This window comes from Athene noctua, chromosome 13, assembly GCF_965140245.1.
Source record: "Athene noctua chromosome 13, bAthNoc1.hap1.1, whole genome shotgun sequence".
Taxonomy (NCBI): domain Eukaryota; kingdom Metazoa; phylum Chordata; class Aves; order Strigiformes; family Strigidae; genus Athene; species Athene noctua.
Window position 1 is genome coordinate 14,863,151 of NC_134049.1, and position 23,830 is coordinate 14,886,980.

The following is a 23,830-nucleotide window of genomic DNA, read 5'->3' on the forward strand; positions in this document are numbered from 1 at the left end:
CGAACACTAACCTGATAACTGCGGAGGCGGGCGCTCCCGGGGGCTCCGGCCTGATTGACGTCCGCCGCCACCAACCGTCGTGCCGTAACGCGAGGCCGGAGCCAATGGGGCGGGCAGGGGGAGGTGGAAGCCAATGGGGGAGCGGCGAAGCCGGCCAGGGGGACAGCCCGGCTGGGAGCGGAGGCTCATTCCGTGCTGGTGGCTGATGGGGAAGGAGCGGCGGCGGCTCCGCGGCGGGGCTGGGGTGCGCTCTGCTTTCGCCGCGTCCTCCGTGTCACCCCCCCCACCACCATTGCCGCCGCCATCCCCCCTTCCCCTCCTTCCTTCTCCACTCCCCCGCCTGCCGGATCCTGGGGGAGGCGCCGAGGCGCGGGGCGGGGAGCGGGGCCTAAGAGCCGGAGCCGCCCGGGCAGGGGCGCGCAGCCAGGAGGGAGGGAAAAGGTGCGGAGCGGGGCGGCGGAGCGCGAGGAATGGCGGCGGGAGGGGGGCGGGCGGGAGCGGGAGGCGGGCGGACCGGCGCGCGGGGGAGGGGCGCCGATCTCCTCAGCGGCGGCGCCGGGCGGGAGGGGAGGGGAAGCCGCCCCCTCCTTTACCGGGGCGCTCCCGCCGGGCCCTGCTCGCCCTCAGCCCCGGGGTCCCCCGCCGGGAGAGCGCATAGGGTGGTGGGGCGGCTTGTGAAGGCGGGGGGGGCGGTTGGTCAGCGCGGGGTGTCATCGCTCGGATTCCACATCCCCCCTTCCCTTTCCCTCTTCTTTGGGTGAAGGGGCTGCTGAGGGCTCTGGGCAGAGGGAGGGAAGGCAGGGAGGTGGTGTTTGTGCGAAGAAATCTCGGGTCGGTCCATTCCCTCTGGAAAGCTTCCTTGGGAGTGCTCGTAGCTGCTCGGAATGTGTCAGCAGGAGCCTCGCAGGCTCTGGGAAGCCTCAACGTCCAGTTGTTGGGTGAAGTGCTGGGGCAGGGCCTGTGGTGCCAACGGGAGGTATATTCTGTATTTTGCCAGGCAGAGTAATGAAATGAGGTGCCAGATGTGTCCTGGCAGGGCTTGCTGTCTGCAGCAGGTTCTGGCTGTGGCCAAACTCCGTGCTTGCTTGTCTACACGTGCTTGTGACTGGTTTTATCAAACGGAGGGAACTGTTTTCGTTGGGTGTAGCAGATAATGGATAGAATGTGCTTCATTTGCTTAGTTATGTTCCCGCTTGTCCCTTCGCGTGGCCACTGGAGTTTCGGTGCACTTGTTAACCTTGCCTTCGCCTCAGCTGGCTGAAAGACGAGGCTGTAAAAATCTGTAAGAGTTATTTGAAACATTTGCTCTTCAGCATCAACAAAAAGATGAGAATTGTTGGAAAACTGTCTTGTCAAAATATTTTGCAGCACAGGATGGAAATCCTTCTTTTTTACCTGCGGTGTCTGCAGATAAACTATGATGAGTGCGGTTGACAACTAAGCACATGTTCTGGCGAGAGCATGCGAGCTGGGAGAAAGGTCAAGCTGGATGCAGCTTAAGGTAAAAAGTGTAACTTGTAGTATGCTACCACTAGTATTCTGCAACAGATTAATATTTTTGTGATGGTTTAGGGCCTTGTTTTGATTAAACTGTTAGAGCCGTTGGATTTCAGCTTTGTCTGTGGCATGGACAAGTTGTTTTATTTATTGTTCTGTGGTGCTAGTTTCAAGGAAAAAGAAGTTACTGCAGTAGTTTTAGAATATAAACTTTATGAAGTTTTTAAGACTTCAGGATCAGGGTGAACTTTGTTTTAGCTCTGTTTTAAATTCTCCTTTACAGGTGTGAACAAAGGTGGCCCCTGGGCTGAGGCGTCACAGAGGAAGGTTTGGTCTGGAATTTGTTTTCATGGCACAGGTGAAGACCTTTGGAAAAGAACTTTTAACATGGAAACAAAGTGTTTATAAGTGTTAACTACACCAACATATGTTTAAAAAAAGTTTCTGGGAATACAGAGATACTTTTTCCTTTGTTTTCTCAGAAGAATGTTGTGTGTTATAATTATATAAAGCTGTATAAAGTGCCCCCCTCTAAACTACTGGGGGAAATGTTTAAACCTGTTGGTTTCCCCTCTGCCCCATTCCTGTGCGTGCTGCTTGTATTGCAGGGGTTTGAGAAGTCTTGAGAACTGTTTGGAGACCTCAAAATGAATGGAAACGTTCTACAGGCCAAAAAATATCTTAAGCATCCTATCACAGCGGTAAATAATCTTTGCTGAGTACAACTTTTGTTAAACAAGCAGCAACAACAAAAAAATATGGTCGCTGAACTGACTAATACTTCAGGGTATGAAAAAAAGCAAATCAGCTTTAAAAATGCCATTTAAACTAAGGACCTGGTTTTGTTCCCTTTGTAATAGAAGAAGAAACTGTTGTGTTTTGATGAAGCACTACTAAGTCTTAGTTGAGGAGTTTTTATGATGCGTTTCTATGAATAAAGCTGTCAACTATCTGTTATAGATGTCATTGGTTAGAAATACTGTGTTCTGACACAGAGTGTGGAATCCTGTCTGCTCGGAGTCTTTAGCAGAGCGGAGCAGCAAAAGCGGCCTGAGCCCTGCTTACCGTGGTGGGAAACTGCTTGTTAGGATCCTGGTCACTCTCCCCCTGGAAAATCAAAATATTCTCCATTCTTATTTGTACATTCTGGTTTTTAAAGCTTAAGTACAAAGAAGTTAATATTGTGAGTAATCACCGTAATCACTACAGTTAACGTTTGATTTTTTTTTTTGTGTGTGGTTCACATATTTGTCCAATTTCTTCATCGCTCAAAGTAATTTGTTGTTAACTGTATGAAGAGGAAATTCTAAGTGCAGGTTTGCATGTTGAAGCTGATTGTATATCAGAATCCTGGGCCAAAATCTAAAATACTAAAAACCCTCGCTATAGAAACTTCAGTGGTGACTGAGCCTGAGTTAGGTTTTCATGAGTTTCTATAAGATTATCTTTCAGGTATTTTCTGATCTAGCTTTAAAAACTCCTTAATGTAACTGCAGTTTGGCCAATTAAGTGATTTCATCCACAGTTCACTTTGTTTTGGATGGTTTCTCTTTCTTTTTTTAAACATGAACACTGCAGCCTTACATTAACACCAGTTATATGAAGGGCTCCTATACATTAGGCATGTGCATCATGTATGAAATCCTACTGTGTTCTGTGTCTGTAAAATTCCTGGGTAGCTGAGCGTTTGCTGAAATGAGCAGCTGATTGGTTTTTTTGTGGCTTATAATACTCTTTTGTACATCTGCTGGTGTCTTGTTTGTCCCTGCTGCATCTAGACAATGCGTTCCTTCATGTTTTGTGTAACATCTTCTTCAGCAGTTTCTGTGTGTGTAGATACGGTAACTGGAAAGAGAAAATTCTGTTCTTAAATTGTCCCTCTTCCTGCTCTTAGCTTCCCTATCCCCAGCATAGCTGGAATATTGATCATTAAGGGGAATTTAGAACAGTCTTGATTGCTGGTATCCAGGAATTCTGGGGAAAAGGGACAAAAACGAGCATTGGGAAACTATATACATTCTCCGAAAACACAAATTTACTCTGTGAGACCCTTAAAATCAATAGGGGAGTGCTACAGGCAGAATAAAAAAAGCAAGAGGAAGAGCTCAAGACATTAGATGAATAAACATCCAACATCTCATTGAATGAAAACCCCCTCATAAGCTGGCGCTTATGTCTGTTTTAAGACGCTTGTATGTTGGTGCTGTGCCTCTTGTCAGTTGTTTAGTTGTATAAATCTCTCCCAGTAGTGGTTAGAAAGGTGTAAACTGGGTGGTCAAGTCTAAACCCAGAAGGGTTTTTGTTTGCTATTATTTGCTCTTTTTTCTTTTTTTTTTTAATGTAATCAGCCCTTTGAGGGAGTTGGGCAAATTCAAAACAATATGTTTTTCAGTGCTTGCTTCTGGGACCAGTGTATAATTGCTCTGGCACATGAGTAATTCCCATTGGTCTCTGCATTAATTGCTTGCGAATACTCCACATTTGTGTCACAATATTCCTTTTTCTAGCAGTGTTTCAAGTAAGAGATTGATACTCAACTGGGAAGCTCAGACAAGAAAGGAAGAAAGGCTATTTAAAGCATTGTATCAAATGGGAAGCAGCTGGTTTAAGTTAGCAAATTAGAAGAAGAGGTGAATGCTTCTGGTATGTCTCAAAACTGTCTTTTTTTTTTTTTTTTTTTTCCCCAGAGTCATGTAAGATGTTATTTCTCTTTTATTTGCCTGATATCAGGCATACCAGCAGAGCCTAGAAATTCATAATTAACAAAACAAGGGGAGAAATTATTTCACACATTTTTGCTGGTCTGTGAGAATAGACTGATCAATATATAAACCCATAAACCTTCTGTCACTTGTACACCAGTTTTTAAAATAGTTTAAATAGTTTTCTGCAAGTCTTTTCCAGTATGCCACTTCCCACCCCCCTGTTTCTGTTTCTCAAATACTTCTTTTATTTCCTGCCAAAACTGCTTGTGTAGTTGGCGTGCTCTTAGGGCAGGGTTTAGATGAGTTTTTGAGGGGTGGGTTGGTTGTTTTAACCAGGAGGTGCACTGTATATTGTCTCTTTTTGTGAAAAAGATATCTAAGAGTATTCATTAAGTTTATTCTTTGGTGTTTTTTAGATAACCAGGCAAATTTGTCTTTCTTTTCTGAAACATTAATCATTTTATTATGAGGGTAGGATGACATTGTTACAAATAAGTGCTTTTTTTACTGCTTTGATACTTCATTTTACTGTACAGGATTTATCAAATGAAAAATAATTGTTCAGTTAGTTCCAGAGGCTTATACTGGAACTTATTTTGTAACTGAGTATTCAACCATTCTTACTGCTGTTGGTCGTCTTTCACAAGCTGTTCTGTCTATGATCAACATTCAGAATGTTTGTAAAAATCTCCTGTATTAGGCATGGTAAACCAAAAATAGTATGGATTAGCTTAATTATTAGATAGACTTTCAGGATAATTTTGTGGAAAATGTATGTGTAACATGAAAATAGAAAAAAAAATCCTAAACTGAAGAAATAGTGTAACTTTGAAGTCAAATGAGCAGGCCCCCTGACCTTCCTGAGTAGTTTGTAGAGAATCAAATTACAATAACTTGGTAGACATGTGACAGGAGGGAGGGTGGGAAATCAGAATTATTTTTTTTGTTCAGCCTGTCATAAATCTGTGAGTGGGTCAACAAAGAACTAGGAAAAGAACTTTAGTGATTATTGCAAAATTCCTGATAAAATTCCTTTTAAAAAGCTGATAAACTCAGCTGTGGTATGGCAGAATAAGACACAAAATCAGTAAAGGAAAAGAGCAATTTTTAGAACAAAAAGTTTAAGAAGGTTACATACCCGAGTTCCAAGCTAAAAATATGTGTTAATGTATTTTGTAATGAGTGGAAAATCCAGTGAATGATGATATCAGAATGAAACTGTATAAAATGAAGTTTATTGGAAAGAGTTTGCAGGACTGATTTAGCTGTTCCTGAAGATGACAAGAGACATTTGGATGACTTTAATTAAAACAGAAAATTCAGAGGTTCTTGTCAAATCTGGGTGTGTTGGGGTAACTAGAAAGGTGTTTTGTTTTTTTTATAGCAGTTTGTCTGAGTAACTTAAAGCAACAAGAACATGATGTCATGTTTTACAAGGCCCGCACACCAGCAGTGTGGATGTAGTTGAAGGTATAGCAGCTTTACTGCTCCACCAGGACTTAAAATTTTGGGACATTTTGACCAGTTCCGCTCTTTTTGGGAGAGGGGGAAGGAAATGTACTTGTAGTTTTTATACTTCATAGAATGATTAGGTTTTGATTTAGCAGAAGTACTTCAGAGGAACAGAGTGTGTTTCTTTCTTGGACTCAAAATAAGAAGCACCGACTGTAGAAAGAGCGTATTGTACGAAACTTGCTGCAGGGCATGTGGGAGCTTTCAAGTCTGACAGTTTAAGTAGTGAAGATGAAAGTGAGGACAGTTCTTGGGCAGGGGACTTCAAGAGGAATGTGATTCATGGGACATAGTTACTAGTGGAATTACCAGCGCAGCTGCCGTAGTAACTTCTGCCAGTATGAAAAAGATCTGTCATGTCCAATGCTCTCCTGGGCGCGGTGTAAGTGATAGAGATGGGAGCAGCAGAAGTGCAGTGCCTTGGTCCACTTGCCAACTGAAGACCAGTGCATGCAGCTGGAGCTATTTCTGCTGTGTTTCAAACGGACCCCAAAGCTTCGCAAGATTTCCTAAAGTGTTTGGTCTGGGCTAAAATTTTGGAATTGGAGGTGGTGAGATTTTGGTTTGTGTTTTCTGTAAAGAATAGTGAGAGGGTAGGTGTTCAGAGGGACTGAATTGCTCTGATAATGTGTAAAGCCTGTTGAATTCAGGCAAGAAAACCCCCAACCCTTAAACATTAATACCTTCTACTTTTGCACCTCATTACATGAGGTTTTATTTCAGTAATAAATTAATTTGTTTCAGTATTGTAATAAATCGGACTTTTCTACTTCACTCTGTGATAATACTTTCTATTTGCCATTCCTTACACGGTAGGTCAGAGTTTTTATTTATTAATATTTGTTTCCAGTTTTATTGAATGGAACTTTTCAGATTTGATCCAAAAGGAAATTTGGAGATAGGAGCTCTTGAAAAAATTGGAAGGATGATGGACAAGGAATGTTCTGCTGGACTGAGGCTTCCTTTTAATATAAATCCTAGCTCAAATGAGAAGAATCTTTTACTGGGAAGGGAGGGGCCTCTGAAATACTAACCCCAAGACATTATTTTCTCTCGCTAACATGTGTCATCAAAACTCACTTCTCTAGCTATTTCCACTTAAAATTGTTCAAGTTAATCGCCAAAGGTCATGCATCAGTCTAGTGTCAAAGATGGGTCTGGAATTCAGGAACTCTGAATTTTATGGTCAGAGCAGTCTATTTAACTGCTTGGCCCCAACAACTGCATTAGCAGATCATAAATTTTCATCAGTGTGGTAGAAATAATTATTCTGTCCTATTTAAGAGAACACTTAACTTCCTTCCTAGCTGTTCTGTGTATCGGCGACACGTACGTACATACACGTAACCTTCTGAATTTGATTCAGTCTTCCTCGCCTCCCTTGAAGAATTGCCGGGTTTGCTCTTCTCAACCTCTCATCTGCTTATTGCTTCACTTTTGTCATTTCCATCTCCTGTTTCTTAACCTCCTACAGCTTGTTTGGCCTTCTTGAGCAAAGGCTTCTGTAGCTCGATTCAGGAGGGAAGTAAAGGGAATCAGAAGTTCCAGTATACAAAGTTACCACAAGATTGTTAGTTATTTCATGAAAATGTTCTATAAGCATCCCCCACGTGTTGCCTCTGACTTCTATGGTGCAATTTCTACAGACTGAAATTCTGGTGCAACACAAGTCCTACAGTGGCCCTACTATAGGATTAAGCTCTACTATAGGGCAGGAGGGACTCCCTTTACTTCTCCCCAGCACCTCCTGGCCACAAGCAGAGCGACAGTAAATTGTGAAGTTCTGTAGCCTACACGTCTAGCACGTATATGGGCGTGCTGGGGCTCAGCCCTGATGAAGTGACCTTTTTTGTGGCAGTGATGTTGCATATTTTCTTCGTCACAGATGGCTATCAGTTTATGGAATGAGAGTCACATTGCACTTTTGAAAATGCCATTAAAAATTAAGATTCTCTACAAAATTTATTTTTGCCTGAAGGTTGTGGTTATTTATTTTTTTTAAACAATGAAACCCCCAAGTCTGAAAATTGTAGTTTAATGCTTTTTCTGTGCCATCTTCGAATCTCTTTCCAATACAGAAAGCAGGGTGAAAACTGATGATTTTTCAAAAACTTAATCTCCCTTTAAAGCAAATGAAACAAAAATAGTTCTAAAATGAAAACTACCGTTTCAGCTGGTGTAAAAGGAGATCAGCTCATCCCAGAGTGTCTTTCCTCAACAATTAGGTCTTCACAGTCTCCAAAGTAGGTTAACTAATAGAGTTTAATAATCCTTTAGTTTCTCTGCGTTTCTCTGACTTGTTAATTTTTCTGCCTAATGTAAAGTATGGTGCGTTGTACATCCATCACTTTTTTGCCCAGTTACATAAATAATTGCATGGTTAAACTCTGAGGTCAGTCACAGGAGGTGATAGGATATGAAACTCCTGGTTTAGCCAATGCTCTGAATGGGGATTTTGCCATTCTTGTAAGGATCCAAAACCTCATTGAGCCCGAGGCGAAAGTGGCCAGTGGATTGATAACGATGAAGGATCACAGAATCATTCATAACGATGAATAATCCCCATGAGATGTACAAGTGAGGAGGAAGACTCGTGTCGGTTTTATAGACGGGTCGGTTTTGCTGAGGTAAGTGATGTGTACGTGGTGTGGGCAACCAAGATAGAGCAGAACTTATGAATAAATCCCAACTGACTGTAGAGGTACTGTTCGTGTCCACCCGGAAGGCCTGGCTGCTCCTTAGGCATGTGGGCTCATCTTCAAGTGGGGGGATCTGTCTTCCACCATTTTTTATGCACAGTTATAAAAATAAATGCAGCTCAAAGGAAAGCTGAAAGGAAGAAAAGTTACACTGAAGACCTGACTGGTGCTAGAGTACATGGATACTTTACTGAGAGACAGAATGAAGGGGAAAGGAAGCAAATTCTGTAGCATAGAAGTTATTATCAAAATCAGAATAATTTTAAAGATAAGGTAGATAGGCCTTTTTGTAAAGTTACAAAGCAGGGCCCTTGCATGCCTGCACCAATGATACCTTTCAAGTGGGGTGATGTGCTGGAGTAAGTGCAGCGAGTTGGTGCGAAGAGGAGATCGAGCTCACGCGGGATGTGGTGGCCTGGCTTGCAGAGCAAACGGGGCCGTTGCCACTGGCTTCATGAGCGATTTGGTTTTGGCTCATAAGCCGCTTACGGTTCTGCTTCTGCAGTCAGAATAAAGAACAATCAGCAAGTTTGTACAGAAGCTGCTGGTAGACATCGGCCATGAGATCTAGCCTGGCATTTAATTAAGATTTAATTAAATAAATGTTTTTCTAGAAATAATCCAGAATGCTAATCCTTTTGTGGCCACGTTGTGTACGTTTTCCTTCCTAGGTGGGTATGGAGTTTCCAGACAGCAAAAGCAGGAGTTTTACAAGTAGTCTGTGTGCTCTGTCCTGGAAAGCTGTGATTCAAGTATGTTTTGTGACTGACACAATAATAGCTACAGGGGTGAAGGAGGATTTGGGTAAGGAACGTTCAGTTTTAGCTCAGTCTGCGGAGTGAGAGTCCCTGCCTCCTTCCTCCTGGGAAGAGGACCCTAAAACACGGGAAGCGCTTCATGCGCCACCCTAGGAAATGGAGGCCTCCGCCGAAAGACAAAACTCGGTATGCTGCTCCAGCGAAATACGTTACACATTTGTTATTTTCTGGGTAACAGCCAAATCATTTGTTGTCCCTCCCCACATGCACTTCCATTTATAAAGGAAGTCTTCAGTCTTTTGAATGTCATACAAAACTGTTCAAAACCAGACTTGAGCAATTGAAATTCAATTAGTTCAATCAGAGCAATTGAACTGACACAGCTGAGTTCTGTGATCTGAACAAAAGATTTTGCTTTAATTGTGTAGGAATATATAAATGATGATGTGATTGTCTCGTTCTCAGCCCTCCAGATAGATGTAATGCATTTTAAAGTTTACTGGTATACACCCCATTTTACTACTTGAGGTTTATGTGGGGCTTCAGCCTTTTATAAAGTTGCAGGTGAAAATAGTCCCCTGGGGAGCAGTGTTGGTGTTTGCTGCGGGCAAGGCTGGTGAACGTTGAGGGCTGGCAGGTGACATTGTGACTAAATTTGGTAAATTGCTCAGTCTCTGGTCTGTCTTGAGGCATATGGTCCTGTAACATCTGTTTGTAGATGATAAATCATTGGAGGTTGTGATTCACAGCTCAATGGGAGTGATGTTCAAGTCAAAACCTGAACTTTATCTTGGAGCAGGAGAGGTTATGATGTCTGCTTTTCTTAAATCTGTTTACACTGCTCAGCCTATGACATACAAGGGGGTGCAAAGCCAATGTAAATGGGTTTATTCCCTACTAAGAGGACTAAGATTCTCCACTAGCTAGAAGCAGAAATTTCCTTTGACATCTTGCTCTTGCCTCTAGCAGTCCTGCTCTTGGACTGCTGTTTTCCCATGGCATCTGTGGCTGGTTGCCACCAGTTCTGTCACCTTCATAAGCGCTTCCTTACAGTGTCATGGTGCTTTTTCTATAAGTAAGTAAAGGTCACAGTTGTAATTTTGCTTCCTCTGCCCCATGCTTTGCATAAGCACAGAACTAATGGTCATACCAGCAGTTCTGGTGTTGCCTAGCTCTGTTTTCTGTCATAATTAAAAAATCTCATTTTGTCTTTCTGAAAGTGTGTTTGTAAATGAGGCATCAGCTTATGCATCACACGGTTAAACTGGAGAGTCTCTTCTCTGCCAGTCTTCCTTCACCGTCTTAGTCATGGCAGATGAAACGGCCTAATTTGCTTACCACGCGAATTCAAATCGAGTATCATCTTTGAAATAAGATTTTCTTTAATTCTGAGTAGGGTTTTCTAAACGTCTGTATTTTCTATATGAAATGATGAGTTCCTTAGCCATCAGCACATGGAAAACTTAAGCAATGTCTCACTGGCTAATTAATCACTCCTTCCAATATTTTTTTTTTCTCTAACCTGACACATTTCATCATGTGTTACATCCACACAGGGTGATGCTGTGGAGGGCATTGTACAGGATGGGGATTTGATAGTTCATCCCTTTCTCGTGCTCTGCTCCTTTGCTTTCAGTAGGAAGTATTTTGCCTTATTTCAGATACCGCCCTGCCTTATTTCGCATCACCTCACCGCAGTCGGCCACCAGTGTCTCTAGGTGCAGTGTGCCAGGCTCCACTGCCTGCCTGTTGCATTTTAAACCATTATTTTCATACAAGGAGGAGTATCCCATAAACAACCCATTCTCCTAAACAACCCTTAATTTTCCTTTGCTATGGTGACTGCAGAAGTTTTCAGAGTTGTTTGTTGACAGGCTGTTGGGACTGTTCATGCTGTCTTGCTGTTTATTTGGGCCTCCCTACCTGCCTGTTCTATTGCTGCCTCTTACATTTCTTTTTTTTGTGCCCATTGTGGAATTTCTGTCACATGTTTATCCTATGCCAGGACTTGTCATGAGTCAGTGGCTAGACTTTATAGGCATTATAATAAAACAAATAAATAATGACAGACTATGACATAATCAAATACTGACTCATAAGTGCAGAAGGCCTAGTCCATACTTCCTTTCAGGGCAGGGTCAGCTACACATAACTTTCTTCCTAACAGATAGTTACATGGGCTGCTCTTGGCAGTGAGCAGTACTGACATCTCTGCTCCAGTACCTTGCCATCCTTGCTAGTCATAACATCTAAACTGTGTCTCCCTTGCTGCAGTGTAAGCCCTTCTCATACAGGCCATGAAAAGGGGTGGGTGGGTGGAAAGGGATTTCCTCTTTTTTTTCTTAAACACTTTAAAACTAAAAAAAACACTTGCAGACGTTGTGGTCTTTTTATCAGTCCAGCCTCTGTTGTTGCTTGAGCCCTTCCTTGTAGGCTGTTTGCTGAACACCTGATCATTCTTGCTGACTTTCTGTATACAGTCTGTACTGGGTACACCTCTTTCTTAAGGCACAACATACCAATGCTGGGTGCTGTACTCCACCTGAAACCTGGGTTATATTTGTCTTTGATCCCCATAAAGTGCAGCGCTGCTGTCAAAATAAATAAATGCTGTTGACTTGTGTTCACCTTGTAATTTCTCTGTGACCATTAGATTCTTCTCTGTAGAGTTATTTAACTTGTTCTTTCCGTCCAGTACTTATGTGATTGAAGTGGCAGTAATAATAAGTAGCTGCAGTGTTTTCCTCCGTGAGGGTCTCTCTCTGGATGGTCAATATGTCAATGAAAAAGCTAATCCTAGAGGGAAGTGTGATCAGCACGAGGAAGTTGCATGGCCTTGAACTGGAAACAACTGAAAAAGATGCTGGGGCTGTTCAAAGGGCTCTGGTGGATTTAGGCCATCTAATTTTTTTTTCGTGGTGGTTTGGCTGTATCCTTGTGGTCACAATATCTGTTAGATCAAATAGCATTGCTTCTCTGATATTTATCCCTTAGGTATGTAGAGGGAGGAATTTTATCCCTTTTCAGCCTTCATTTTTGTGAAGTGCCTATATACTTGATGAGATCTGTTATGAAGATAGGCTTAGCTGTTCTTCTCTGGGCTTGTTCTTTGTGAATAGGAACAATTACATTTTTACTAACTTTTCTGATCTATTTCATGCTGGGTGTCACTTGTGAGGGGGGGGTTCCAGGTTTCATTGCTGAATCTTGAACCTTAGATGACATAAAGAAGTGTAAGTATGTCAGATGGTACTTTGAAGAGTGAGTCGCTGGGCCAAGTGGCCAAAATCCATCCTTGCCATCCACACAGTCCTGGAGTGCTGCAGTGGCTGAGGGGCAAACTGCCAATACTGGACGCAGAAAAATCTTACAAGGATTTTCAGACTGAACCCCCCCAAAATAGAGAAAATAAAGGTCTGGGTAGAGAGAGGAAGGATTTCTTGTTATTAATTGCTATCAATATTGAGTGCAGTATTACTCTTCTAGGCCTTGGAAAATGACACCTTATTTTATTTTCTTTTAAATATGACAAAGGCAAAACCTAGGACTAAGTGGTGGATGTTAAATCTTGAATATACCAAAAAGGATTTGTCATCTGCTAAGCATAAAAAAAAATTCACTTCAAAAAGAAACGGGCTGGCTAGGCCCTATATGTTTGTTTTTCTTCATACGGATCATGTATTCCCATTTCTGTTCAAGCAACATATTTGGGTAAATGAAAGTGCTTTTCCTTTACAGAAATGCTATTGCAAAAATAGTGATTTAATCAAATGAGCTTCACAAAATATTCACAGTTCACCCTCTTGTGTGCTGGAGTTCAGCATTGTACAAACAGGATCAGAAATTCTCTGCTTACCTAGCAGCAAATTGGCTGCTTAGTCAGATATGCAAAACACCCTGTTGAGCATACAATGCTGAAATAAAGTTTTGATAATTTAGCTTTCTTCTATAGTGTCATTTGTTGCGGGGTCAGACTTTTCAGATAATAGCTGTACAAAGTGCCTCAGCATTCTGTGTGTCTTCTGAATGAAGCTCAAAGCACGGATCTTTACACTGGAATGTGTGCTTGGAGATGAGTTAGGGAAATATTCAGAGGCTCTCAATGTTATTACTGCTTATGTGCTGCGTTATTCTTTTTGAAAATTCCCAGAGCTTGCGATATGTTGTGTATATTTAAAAGCCCCATGAGGGGAGGAATAAAATACACTCTTCTTCTTTCCTCCATACTTCATGAATAGCTGCTTTCTTGAAAATACAAAATGATATAGCCTTGTTTATTTTCTTACATCTACTTCTACGGTTTCTACAGTAATCTTAAAAATGTACTCTTTCTGCCATTGTTCCTTAAATATTTGCTTTCTATCTCAGCCTCATGAGTGGAAAACCATAGGAAGGGGATGTTTGTCGTTTATTAACTTTTTAAGTTCTTCTCATAGTAGAGAGTTCTAGAAATCACTGCAGTATGGACAAGTAGAGTTGCGTTTTCAAATGTTGTTTTTTTTGTGGACATTCTGTGGCCACCCTCTGGTTTTTTGGTTCCACAGGTTGGCCAGGCATTCAAAACTAATTAATTTGTATGAAAACAACTACAGAAAAACCCAAAAAAATCAGTTGGCAGTTATGGGGTATCTTACCACAGGCATCAGAAAACACAGGGATGCCAGCTAGCATAAATGAGTGTGTGCCTGTAAAGAAGGGTGGGTGCTCATCTGAGGAAATAGGTAGATTTACAGGATCAGATTCTGAAAATACAGAAGGGCTGAAGGAGCACGTGCAGGTGTGTAGAGCTGCATGTCAGATGTACCTGCTGGTTTGCAATGACCCCTCCTGCAAACTGAGCTTTTGTGGGTGCTGAGGAGCTGTACTTGTTTTACTGTGTGCTTATTAATTCACACACAGGTTCATGAGAAATGATTATACAAATGAGAAGTCAAATGACTTGAGTGTTTTGTATTAATTAGTATGTTTGTGGCCTTTTAAAACACTCTGATAGACATGGTCATATATATTTGAAGAATCATCTCTGCATACAGCTTACTAAAGTTCTAGTACCAGGAAAAGCATTAGTACAAGGACAGTAGAATGATATAAACAAGTCACCTTTGGGTTTTTATTCTTTGAGGTAAAATGGAGGGAGGGATTCTGGCGTATTATTTATTAGCTAGGGTTGAGTACTGAAGGTGGCTTTTTCTTCCTCTAAAAGGAAGATGGCTCACCAACTTCTGGGTTTCACAGACACCGGCAAAATATCTTCCCCCTTGATTTAATCTTCAGCTTGTTTCAGCTAACCACCTTCCTTCTGTAAATACTCACATGTCTTTAGTCAGCATTTCTGAATGCGAGGGAAACACAGGTAGGACTTAAAGCTAGGGGTTGAAATTGAATTTAAGCAAAGGAGATACTACTTCCTATTTTTTTCTGCAAAGGGCTGCTTCTGTCACAGATTCACTTTATAATCATAGAGCGATGCTGTACTCTTCAGAAATATCCAAACTTCACCCCAAAAAAGTCCACAGTAAAGGAGGGACAAGAATGTAGAAGTAGATATAGAGAGCATGTTTTGCTTTTTTTATTAAAAGTGTATTCTTTAGATTCTTGCTAAAAGGTCCTATTACCGAATCCTGTACATTAAGCTCTCATTAAGCATTCTAATTAAAAAGTGTAGACACTCCCCTTAAGTCTTGATTAGCTGCACACATAGATTGTTCCCTCTGTCAAGAGTCATCTTTACTTGGTTCGGGCCTCTTCTTATGGCCTAATCCCCTTTCAACAGCACCTCCCTGCAGCTGACGTGAGGCCTGACAGAGGATGGAAACCCTTGGCTTTACAGTGCAGTGGATCACACATACAGAAAGCTGTTGGCTTTAATTGCTGGTTAAAATGTTGAAATCTTGGAAGAAATGCTCTTGACATCCGTGGTGTTGCTGTCCTCTTTGATCTCCTTGGCCATCCCTCTGTTTAGGCAAGTCAGATCCTTAGTATTTCATTGAGGTTTTGATACAGGCAAGTCCACCTCACTGCAGGGATTAAGTGGATCTTTCCTGCCCTTTTATAATTTTACAGTTTCTTTGTTTGGTGATTTTTATGATCACCTTCAATCTCAGATCCCTACAAGATGCCATTGTTTTCCAGTGTCCCTCCTCTTGACAAATCAGTTCCCAGTGAGTTGTAGTTTACTGTCCAGCTTAGTTCCTCTCAGTGGGGTGATCCTAAAGTCAGATACTACCCTGTTGCTAGCCTTACCTTTTAGGGATCTCCATCCTACATGGAGAGTAGAAGACAACAGGATGAGGAAAAGCCAAGGTTTGCATTTTGACAGGTACCATCGTTTCAGCAGGAGACCAGAGATTGTTTGAGGATTTCCAGATCACTTCTGGAAGAAGATGAGGACTGAAATGAGCTGTGCTGAGGGAAAGCGGAGCAGAAGGAGCAAGGTCTGTAGCCTTGGTATCGCTGTGACCAAAACTGGACCTTGTCATCTTCAGGTGAGCAAGTGAAGGTCAGTGAGCACAGTGATGTATTGAGGAGTTTTGGAACCAGGCTTTGAATTAACCAGGCCACCCCATTTGGAACCTCTAACAGCAATAAAAAGAGGATAATTGATGAGGCAGAGCAAGTAAACCAACCTGAATGTAGTTGCAGTTGTGCAGGCACGTGGAATCAGACCTGCAACAGAGCTTCAGCCATACTGCTGTGTTCTTGCCAGCTCTCCCCGAGATGGAATTCACTAAGAACCAAACCTTGCGGTAAGGAAAAGGGGCTGCTGTTGTGAGATTAACGATGAGAAAGGGTTCAAACGGGGGAGGCGGATCTCACTCCTGATAGTTGTTGAGGTCCGATGGTCTTTTTATTTCATAACTGAAATTGCAACAGATATCCTGTAACAAGAGCAGAGTAGAAGCCAGTTGCTTCTCTGGTAAAGCTGATAAAAAGGACTTGTTTTGGGTTAACCTACCTCTAGCTTGCCTTACAAAGGTTTATTTGATGTGACAAGCACACCTGCTTCTTAGTTGTTCATTAGTAGCAGTGAATACATTTTAGCTTTTCTTTCAAGGTAGAAGAATGAACATTAATTGTGTAGACAACAGCCTGTCTTTCAAACAACAGCCATAAAGTGCCACAATGTTTTTACCTTCTCATTTCTTCAAGGTAAGTATATGTGACTTGGCTGTCAGTGTGGCTGTAACTTAGCACTGAAGTGCAACCATTGCCCACCATACACAGATATTCTGAAAACAACAAAATAGTCTTCTCTTTGTGTGGATGACTGTGACTGTCTGGTGAATTTCATGTATGTTAAAGTGCTTTCAACTTGTTGCCCAACAAAAAATGTGTTATAGCAGTGCTTTGTTAGCATTAACATTTTTCTGGCTGTATCCACTGTATTTTCCAGGGTCTTATCTTATGTTTCCGGCTCTGGAATTCTGCATCTCTGGACTCTGAAAACAGGGTTTGTTAATCTTTCGTGCATTTAGTAAACATATATCCCAAAGCAGACTTTGTTTTGTCTTTTGCCTGGGGACTATATGCATAGAGTGCAGCATAAGTTTTGCTAGCTGTACTTTAGAAGTGGAAGTAATTAATAAGGTAAAATCCTTAGTGTACACAAGTTTGGACTGGGACGGATTCATAGTCTACGAAATTTGCATAAAAGAAAGGTGTTTCTGCCTGTATTTTAACATTATTTTCTATAAATATGTTCCTAAGGCATTTGTATTGGAATTTCTTTTTACCAGTGCCCCATGATTTGCAGATGTGTTGTTTCTCAGCAGAAATAACTGGCTTGGCTATTTTGTAATGTTATTGTTAGAAAATCCGTAAGTTATATTATTTAGAATCACCTTCTACCAAGTTTACTGTTCTGCTGATGCTGATCTTTGGTAGATGCTAGATGCAAAAGGTTTGAGAATGACAGGAGTGACTAGCCACAGCACTCAGGTAGGAGCAAAAAGAAAGGATGGAGTGATCGAGCAGTCTCTGTGGAGCATTAAGAGTTCTCCAGACGTGACTTTACAGCCTCATGTCCCCAGAAGAGGTTACCAGTAGAGATCAGGTGTGTGTGTAATACCTAAGGAAGCATGAATCAGCTCCTGGATTCCTCAGCAGGCTGTGAAACACTCTGGGGAACTGCCTGCCAAGAGTGCCGGTGAGCCAGTGACTCTTAACTTGCATTTCACTGGGGAAATGTGTTGTCAGTCAGTATCTTGCCAAGCAAGTTTAATGGGGTGGAGATTCTGGGAAAACTGGTGGGACTGGAAGTAAGTAGTACTCTTCTAATATTAAAATTGAGTTAGGCTTCTGAATAAAAAGTTATTATTTGCCTAATTTCCCCTCAGATGTTCCAATATACACATGGGTCCAAAGCTCATTCTCTGACTATTTAATAGCTTTTAGCTGGTTGCAGACCTTAGAACTGGGGGGGGGGGGCTGGTGTTGGGGAATGATGAGAACTCCTGGCTGGGAAATCAGGTAAGTAGAAAACTGGTTTTGTTGTTGTTCCTTCTAACATCTTTTCTATGGTTTCTGTTTTTTCCAGTTCTCTCATTCCTTTTTGATCTATTATTTTCTGTGGATGTTTCTCAAAAAGCTGCTGTTCCTACATGTAGCAGAATGGGGAGAAGTGGTTTGTAATGTCATTTAAAAAAAAAAAAAATACTTTCAGTGATGCCTAAAAAACAGGATGAAAAAGAAATCCTCTTTATCTTTTCAGAAATATGACTTTTTTTTTTTTTCTGTGGGGAGACTGGATAACCAGAGATGGGGGGCTGTCAGCTTTGGAAGCCCTTGCTTGAAAAGATAAGGATTTGAAGTCTCACACAACATTACTTCTCCCCAGGTATTTGAGTTAATGAACATAAATAGTAACCAGATAATTTTAAGCCACCTGTAGTAAAGCAATTTCCTTTGCAGAGCAGATTTTTGCTACCATCTCTCTTGGATTCTGACTACACATACCCCATGGGAGAGAAAACCTCAGCATCCAATGTAAGATCTCAGCAGGCAGGAAAATGTTTTATTTCCTTTTAAACAAAATGTAACTAGTTACACTTTGCCTTTGTTTTTTAGGGTATGTAAAGAAACTTCACAACCTGAAGAAAAAAAAAACCCAACAAACAACCAAAAAACTTTTTAAATCTTTCCCCCAAATGAATATTGGAATATTTTCTTTGAGCAGGCTGTCTTTCCCTTTTGCTGTGTGTGCCTGTTCTATAGGCTATTTGAGTTCAAAGACTTCCAGGTATTTAAGATCCTCATTCCTGAAGGTACCATGCATAAAAAAAACACTATTCAGGAGTTCCTAGAGTGCATCCGCATTTGAAACCCATTTCAGAGTCCCAGTATTCGCATGAAGCATTTTCAATTTCAGCCGTTGTTGAGAGCTCAGAGTGCCGGTAATGTACAGGTATGTTGTGATTAAGTAAAGTCATGGTGTAGCCTAACAGCCGGTTGGCATCTTGGAACAAGTTGTCACCCTTCTGGTAAGCCACTTCGTGGCTTGCTGTGCTGGAGGTGTGCCACAAGTAATTACTGTGTTGGGTGTTGTATGAGTTGTAGCAAGGTAATTGAAATTAGGGACTTAATCTCAAACTGAGTGATCCTGTGATACTTCTTGTTTTATACAGAATCTCAGAGTCATCTCAGTTGGAAAAGATCTTGAAGATCATCCAGCCCAACCATGACCCTCACCCTGACCATTCTCAACTCCACCAGATCCCTCAGTGCTGGGTCAACCCGACTCTTCAACCCCTCCAGGGATGGGGACTCCCCCCCTGCCCTGGGCAGCCCATTCCAACGCCCAACAGCCCCTTCTGGGAAGAAATACTTCCTAAGAGCCAGCCTGACCCTGCCCTGGCGCAGCTTGAGGCCATTCCCTCTTGTCCTGACGCTTGTTCCTTGGTTCAAGAGACTCATCCCCCGTTTTTGCACCCTCCTTTCAGGGAGCTGTAGAGGGCGATGAGGTCTCCCCTCAGCCTCCTCTTCTCCAGACTAAACCAGGCCCCCCAGTTCCCTCAGCCGCTCCCCATCAGACCTGTGCTCCAGACCCTGCACCAGCTCCGTTGCCCGTCTCTGGACACACTCGAGTCGTTCAATGGCCTTGTTGTAGTGAGGGGCCCAAAACTGAACCCAGGAATTGAGGTGCAGCCTCACCAGTGCCATCAGTTTTCTTGATGTTACCCCACCCAGCCTCAAAGCAAGGAGAGATGTGCATCTGCACTGCACTCCTCATGCTGGCGAGTGCTACAGGCTTCTGTAGATAGGCAGTAGACCCAGTGACGCTGAGAAAGAAGAACGTGCTGCTTTTTAATTTATTTTTTTTAGTTGAGAAACTTCGTGCAACAAATGCCTATTTGGGCATCAGCTAGTTGACCCTTACTGGGAAGTGCTATAGGTCTGCAATAAGAGGAGGATGTCTAGAATGACTTTTCTCTGTCGCAGATCTTTTTTTGTCTCCACAAAATTTATACGGATTCACTACTGCCTCCTCTCCAGCTGCAAGTCCCTAGCCAGCCAATTTGGTATTGACAGATCAATCATTAGGGCTTCTCTAATGGAGCCAGCACTGCTGACCGGAAGGTGTTTGTCCCCCCTTTGGGTTATTTTTGTCTGAGTAATGCGCAGGAACTTGATAATGCTTTGAGATTTTAGAATTTTTTGGTTTTGTTTTTCTTTAGCGGTGTTTCTGAATTGCACAAAACTCACTGACAGGCCTCATGTCACAGAATCATTTCAGTTGGAAGTCTTGTGATCAACTAGTCCAACCCTTCTGCTGAAGCCAGGTCAACTGCAGCAAGTTGCCCAGGACTGCGTCAAGTCCAGTTTGGAGACTACACCTCCTCTGAGCAACCTGCTCCAGTGTCTGACAACGCTCCCAGGAAAAAACAAAACCAAAAAAGTGTTTTCTTGTGTTGAGATGACACTTCCATTTTTTTAAAATTTGTGTCTGTTGCCTCTTGGTCACTGGGCACTACCAAGAACAGTCTGGCTCTCTCCCATCAGGTATTTCTATGCACTGGTAAGATCCTCCTGAGCCTTCTCCAGGCTTAAGAGTCCCAGCTCAGCCTCTCCTTGTATGAAAAATGCTTTAGTCCCTCAGTCACCCTAATCAATTAGTCAGGTTTTTTGAGAAGGGCCATAAGATACATGCAGGCTACAGCATGCTTTCTGAGTGTTAAACCAATATGTTATTCAGGAAAACCTTGGTTTTGTCAGCCCTGCCAGGTAGTGGCTCTTTCGGTCCTCTCTTCTGTCACACTTCATGGAACCTTCACTCCATTCTTCTGCTTTTTATCTTTGTTTTGGCCAAAAGAGGCCCTCCAGGAGTGTATTTTGGGCCATTGTTCCTTTGGCGTAGATTGGCCAGGAATTCAGAGACTTTCAGCAGCTTTGTTCCCAGCAGCCACCAGCACAGTGAAGTAGCAGGGGGAGAAAAGAGAAAATGAATTCTAATGGTTGGGCAGAACATACCAGTGGAGAGTCTGGCAGAGGTGCAGCAGCTGCTGGGGGTGACCAACTGCCTCTGAACTCCTGCTGTGTCCCAGTAAACCTATTTCCTAACAGCTCCTAAATACCAGTTGTTTTCTAACAAATTATTCTGTTTATCACAGAAAACTCTGTAACACCAAATAACAAGCAGAGCTGCAAGAAATTTCCAGTATAGGCAAATTGTTAGGCTTGAGGCCTGAACATATTTTTTGGAACTTAATGCCATCTCTGTGTTCCTGTTATCTCAGATTCCTAATTTAGATTTGAGATCTCTAAGGGGTTCACTTGAACATACTCTTTACTAGCACTTTAAAAATGTCAGGCATATGTTTGTCAAATTTAGAGCTGGTTTAAGCACAATTATGCATGCATTTAAGCATAGTAGTTAAGTGATTTCATGAACTATATCAGTAAGTTTATACTAATATAATTACACTGATACTAGCAAGTTTTATGAATTAACTGTATTTGTTTCCAAACAAATGTAGCTGGTTGTTTTGGTACAAAATCTGTGCATAGACAAACTCTCACTTTTGCTAATAATATGGTATTCCAAGGTGGGATGTGTTTTGTAAGATGCATCATAATATTCTTTCCCTTAAACAAGAGGAAACTGAGGAGCTGGAACAAGATGCTTAAGTAAAAAGTGGGTGTAGATTTTGTCTATTTTGGGAGGCTTTGGGGTGATTTTTTTTTTGTTGGATTTTTGTTTGGTTTGTTTGTGTGTGGGTTTTTTTGTTTGAGGGAATAGGGGCTATAGGTTTCAAGGAAGGAGCATGCGTGGCAGCAATCCAGAGATTGTTTCCAGTGTACCATAGTTTTTTTTTAAAAAAAAAAAAAAAAGTAAAAACTCAGAATAATGTGCAAAATGGGTATTGTTGGGGTGAGGAAGGTCATCTTTGCTGGGGGCATCTTCGTCTGGCTCCTCACTTCTACCCCCCCGAAGATTCACCTGTGGAGGAGGACACGCAGATTGTTCCTGGGAAGTCACTTCTAAATCAGACTCCACTCCTGCAAACTGTGCAACACAAGAAACCTCCCCTCTGGAGCTGGGGGGTTGATGGGTGCAGGGGCAACAGCTGTGGGGGACTCGGGGGCTCTCTGGATGCCTGAGGGGAGGAGCAAGGGGCTGGGAGTCCCACTGCAGTAACCCGGTCCCTAAGCTTGCTTCTGTCTGCGTGCACAGTCATTGTGACAGCTGACGGCCCCTGGTGTGACGTTCCCGGCATTAAATATCAAAGTTAGCCTTTTCCTTCTGTTTCCCAATTCCAGAAACCCCGGTAAGCCCTGCCCTCTCTAGTTCTTGGGAGTGCTGCCATAGTCTGTCTGCTGTGGCCACCTGACAGCCACGGGCGCCCGGATTCATCTTGGAGGGAGACTTGTTTGAAAGGGATAAGCCTACATTTTTAAATTAGCTGAGCTGCCAGCTCTCAACAGCAATTCTGTGAGGAATGCAGTAAAAAGTCCAGTCTTTTGTCTGGAGTGGATGCCATCTTCACTCCAACTGCTTTGCGGGTAGAGAAACCTCCAGGATCAACTTCTCCCTGATTTGGTTTAGGGACTAAACTGGAATGGGCAGAAATGTGTGGATAGAAGTTTCGTATCAAAGCATCTGTTTTTCAAAATTAATGTGATTGTTTCAGTAATGTTTGGGGGGAAAAATCTTCAAAAATTGAAAGTTTTGTTTTACCTTCCCCACCTCACTTTCTATTTGATAGCGTAAAGGGTCTTGTTTGATTTTCAGACCTCAGATGTTACTATTTTCGATATTTTGAAGGTGGTTCTTGCCTCAGCAGGTCCAGCCAGGTGCTGCCTTTGGAACAGCTCAACTGGCCATGGGGAATTGCTGCTTGGTCGCAGCTACTCCACAGTGTTCCCTTCCCTGGGGGTGCCTGCAGCGTGGGACCACCCTCGCAGCTGCAGGGCCTCGCACGCTGCAGGGCCGGTAGCTGGGCCAGGCTGTTTTCCGTTTTGAAACGCAGACATCAAAGTGGAAGAAATATTCTAATAAATTTTATTTTGAAGCTCTAAGAGAAAACTTTCATTTTCCCATGTGTTTTCCATTTTGTTAGTTTTGCAATATCAACTTTTCATCCTGATGCAGATTTGTTTTTTTTTAAAGTGAAACAAATCTAGCACTTTCCTAGAACAGAAATCCCATTTTCACACATGCATTTCCATTGATTTTTGTGGGACTACTAACACACATAAAGTTAAGCAGCTCCAGAGTGTTACTGAAATCTCAACCATAAATTTTGTAATAGGTTAAAAGTGTTCTGTCAGATTGTGGATAGTAAATTCTGGATGTAATGAAATTGTTCATAACTTTTGGGGAAAAAACTGAGATGGCATTTCCCCCAGTGATTTACAATGGCTGTAATTTTTAAAGGGCTTAAAATAACTTTCCAAATCAAAATTATTTCAATCACTTCTCTGAACAAACAGGGATGCTATGCTGGCCATACTGCTATCTAATTAAATATTTACTATACGTCTGTATCTGGTGGCTGAACCAGGACGGGGGAAGTGCTGATGCAGGCAGCTCTGAAGCCGCGTGTCTTCCAGCTCTGCCTCTGACCTTGGCGGGCTGACCCTCCGCCTCCCGCACCCTTGCTTTGCTCTGGCTACTCTCACCCTGGCACTGTCACTGCCAGCCTTTCATCCCTAAAGCTTTTCTGGCTCGCCTGGATTTTATTTCCAAAAATCTCTTTGACAGGTGAAAATGTCTTTCTTTGAAGTTCCCCGGAGAGGCAGATTCCCCTTTGCTCTGCAGTTTGCTGCACCAGCGCCTGTGCTGCTGTGTGTGTAAATGTTTCTGTTTGCTCTACAAGCCTTTTGCCTCTGCTGTGCTCTAAATACTCCTCATTTAACGAAGCAAAGTTCTTTAATTACTATTTTTCTTTGTGGAATGGCTCATGGTCCCTTGGTCTTTTGATACTATCAGACTGAAAGGGGAAAAAAAATCCTTTAAACAATTTTCTGACTCCCTCTAGAGGATTTCTTTCCAAGCCCAGAAATAGCTCCACAGTGGGAGAAGCCGAGCATTCAGTCACTGTGCCTGCACAGCCAGGTTTCAGTGCAGATTACATCTTTTCCAGTACCCACAGACTGCTTTCTTCTGTCAATTGCTGCTAATGTCTCCCAGATTTTATTCCCACCGTTCTTTAAATATAAA

At 42.4% G+C, this 23,830-nt stretch overlaps 1 long non-coding RNA gene across 4 annotated transcripts in view; it reads left to right on the top strand.

Annotated features, from left to right (window-relative positions):
- The first annotated feature begins 43 nt into the window (after positions 1-43).
- The window catches only part of LOC141965578 (uncharacterized), a 32,005-nt gene continuing 8,218 nt past the window's right edge, over positions 44-23,830 (top strand). Inside the window, exons 1-5 of one of the 4 annotated variants that reach the window (XR_012634480.1) lie at positions 172-441; positions 1,369-1,501; positions 1,781-1,855; positions 15,491-15,656; positions 16,226-17,862. This is a non-coding gene — a long non-coding RNA (uncharacterized LOC141965578). The other 3 variants (XR_012634478.1, XR_012634481.1, XR_012634479.1) reach the window with 3 other exon arrangements.